At 53.6% G+C, this 3,451-nt stretch overlaps 1 long non-coding RNA gene across 1 annotated transcript; it reads left to right on the top strand.

Annotated features, from left to right (window-relative positions):
* The first annotated feature begins 636 nt into the window (after window positions 1-636).
* Window positions 637-2,860, top strand: LOC143272456 (uncharacterized). The gene is made up of 2 exons (XR_013050050.1): window positions 637-1,975; window positions 2,422-2,860. It is a non-coding gene; the product is annotated as an uncharacterized LOC143272456 (long non-coding RNA).
* The last annotated feature ends 591 nt before the right edge of the window (window positions 2,861-3,451 follow it).

The following is a 3,451-nucleotide window of genomic DNA, read 5'->3' as shown; positions in this document are numbered from 1 at the left end:
TCCAAACCCAGAGCAGGTCATGCCCCCGCAGAGGGATGGGAGGCCACCACTCCTCCAGCGCCACAAGGTCCCAGACCCATGCTCCCGAGACACCCGCCACAGAGCTCAAGCTGTTGCTATTGCAGTCCTCCGGCAGGACCGCGCACTCGGGGTTGTGGGCGCTGCTGTGGGCTTCCTGGAGCAGCCTAGGTGGGACTCCCAGGACTGTGGACGTCCGAAAATCACTCCCGGGGGTGCTGGTGAAGGTGGTTCATTTTTAGGAATACCAAGAGAAATTTCCAAAAATTCAAAGAGCCTAAGTATAGCCCAAACCAGAACTGCACGACTGGGTCCTGAAGTGGGCGAGCGTGCTCTCCCTCCCCTTTCTCTCTTTCCTCTCTCTCTCTCTCCCCTCATCTCCAGCTCCTCCCTCCTGCTGCTGCTGCTGCACGTCTCTCTCTCCTCTTCTGCACATACATTATCTCTTTCACCCTCTTTGTCTCTGTGTATAGCCTGTACCTCCTTCCGCCACAAACATTCCCCTTCCTCTTCTGCCATGAGCACATCCTCTCCCAGGCTCGGTCACACATACATAGATGATCTGGGTTTACGCAGTATGTGCGCAGTCTTCTCATCTCTCTCTCTCTCTGTCACACAGTCTCTGTGTCTCTCTGTCACTCACAGTTTTTTTTCCTCTCTGCCCCTCTCCTCGTTCCCCCCTCTCCTCATTCACTGTGCTCTGAGCCTCTCCTCCATTCTCTTTTACTTCCTTCCTGGCCCGGTACTGACATCCCTAAAAGAGTTCACATTGCTGCTCTCCTCTTCAGCCCCCAGCTACCTCAGCTCCAATGCCACACTGTCTTGTCAGATTTGTGTGGATGACGAGGCTCATCAATCCTTCATCAATACTGCCTTTCCCACCCATCCTCCACCCAGGGACAATGACCACGTCCTTTCCAGAGCTCTCGCACGCCATTCCTCCACCTGCTTGGCTGTATAATGGGCGACATCTGCCCCGGTGGGTGGCAGCTGCATCGTGGACAGAAGCTTGCTGTCTTATCTGGCCGCTTCAACCTTGTCCCCAGCACACAAAGAAGAGAAGGCTCACACAATGTCGCAAGGATAAATGAACATGTACAGCCCTCGACTGAGAAACAGTTGAGTCTCCTAGCCAAACCACAGTGTCTATGCAATTTTTTTAAAATGTGGCTGGAATTGGTGCTATAAAATACCGTCTGCCAGGCTTTGGTGGCACCCCACCAGAGACTGGATAACAATACAGTGTTGCCATCCAGGTCTCCATTCTGGGACAGTCTCAGCTCCTTTTTGGCCTCATACACAGGGGAGACACTTGGTTCAGAAGTCGGAATGCCGGGGTCCCAGGCTCGATGGTGCCCTGGCTGTGCCCTGGATGCTCGGCACTCTAGTTCTCCAAGGAGGCCATTCACTGGAAGCCCTGCTGTCCAATCTGACTGCCTGCTCTGAGCACAGAGACTCATCACACCTGGCCTCTGGCCCCGCCATCGGTTTGCTGTCAGCCTCCCCATTGATTTTAAATTTTATTATTGGCTTGTGGAGTGCTCAAGGGCCTGAAGCTTTCCTTCACAATCGATTCTCCTGTTCGCAGCGAAGGGAGGCAGAGAGCTTTGCCGTCTCCATTCCTTGGCTGCTGACCAGCCCCTCTGTCTTGTACTCAGACCCCTCAGCCCGTTCTAGGCCGAGTCTGGAAGGCGGGGCTCATCTCCTCAGACATCTGTGATGCTGCAACACTGATTCAAGCCGTGCTGAAGGTTTTGTGTATTTGCCAGGGCCAAGGGCCGAGGGGTAACCCTTCCTAAGTACACACTTGGTGCCACCTCCCAGGGAATCACTTGATACGTTTGCCCATATGGAAACCATCTGAGATTCTGAGGAAGTGGGTAATTAATTGATCGCCAGTCTACAAACAGAGAAACTGAGACTTAGACACAGCAGCCCAGTGACCTTCGGAGCAAAGGTATGACCTCTGCGGTGGTGCCACTCATTGTCCCGGTCTGGGTTGAAATGCATCGATACAGTAACAGACATACCGCATAGACGTGAGGTCAGTGGTTCTCAGGCTGACCTGTGTCATGATCCGTGAGTCACACAGGGTCACACCTTGTGCCACCACAGCAGCAGCAGATCGGATTAAAGGGGTCTGACCTGGGGTGGGAACGTAGCCCCGTGGGAGAGTGCTTGCCTCACAGGCTTGAGGCCCCGAATTCCATCTCCAAAATGACTGAAGGCAAAGGCTCTGATTCTATCCCCTCCATTCTGTGTTTCACCTGGCCGCTGTGGATCTGCTTTTCATGCTGCTCCAGCCCTGTGTGCCGTAACCTATATTGGTAAATGGCCATGTGCTGCTGAAGCTTACTGAGAAGCTGGCTCTGGGCTGAGGCACCTCCTCCCCTTTGTCTCCAGGTGTCCTCCGAGGCCTTTTGTTGGGAAGATGGGCGTGACAAGGAGTGAGCAGAAATGACAACTCAGCCTAAAACATAGTACCTTTACAACAGACGTCCCTATTGTTTAACCTGCGGTATAAAATTCCCCATGGGAACAAGAAGCTGGAAGGAAGCTCATCCATGGAGAGAAAGCTCCGTCAGAAACTCTGTCTGGCTGCCTCGTGGAGGCTTCCCTAGTCAGTGTCTCCTGGATGCTGTAAGCCCTAGTCTGGTGATGTCACCTTCCTTCTCTCTCTCCATCACGCTGCTCCTCGGATCATCTCTGCTGGATGCTGTAAACCCCTCGTTCTATGATTCTGTGCCCTCTCTCTGCTGCTTGCTTCTAGCCACCACTTGCTATCTGTTCTTTTGCTTTTGCTGGCTATATGCTTAATAAACCCACTCATTTGAAACTGAAAGTACGTCCATCGTAGATCATCCCCCCTCCCTCCCCCACAAACCAACCCCCCCCCCACACACACACGTGGAACACCTTGTGTGCTCGTGTTCGGTGGTTGCTGGAGCACCTGGGTGGCTGCTTAGGGATTCTTTCTGCAACCAGAGGTGGTGGTGTGGGTAGAGGGGTCAACTGTACTGTGTAGAATTCTGGCTTTTTTCTGCCGTTTTGTGCCTGTCATAACCCCTGTAAGAGTGAGGGTGTGCCTGCCAGCTCCCAGCCTCCCAGCCTTGAACCTCAAAGGAGATGTCTGTCCAAACTCATGACTTTTCAGTATGGGTCAACTCACTTGCTCCTGATTTTCAAGTCCCATCAACCTACCATGCCTGTTTGCAGTCCTCTGCCTTCTGCTTTGCTTCTGCCTCCTCCTTCCCCCTCCTCCTTCCCCTCCTCCCTCACCTCCTCCTTCCCCTCCTCCTCCTTCCCCACCTTCCTCCTTCCCCTCCCCTTTCTTCTTCCTCCTTCCCCTCCTTTCTTCTTCCTCCTTCCCCTCCTCCCTCCCCTTCCTCCTTCCCCTCCTCCTCCTTCTTCCTCCTTCCCCTCCTCTTTCTTC

This window comes from Peromyscus maniculatus, chromosome 3 (genome assembly GCF_049852395.1).
Source record: "Peromyscus maniculatus bairdii isolate BWxNUB_F1_BW_parent chromosome 3, HU_Pman_BW_mat_3.1, whole genome shotgun sequence".
Taxonomy (NCBI): domain Eukaryota; kingdom Metazoa; phylum Chordata; class Mammalia; order Rodentia; family Cricetidae; genus Peromyscus; species Peromyscus maniculatus.
Note: the sequence above shows the minus strand (reverse complement) of the source record. Positions and strands in the feature narration are given on the sequence as shown.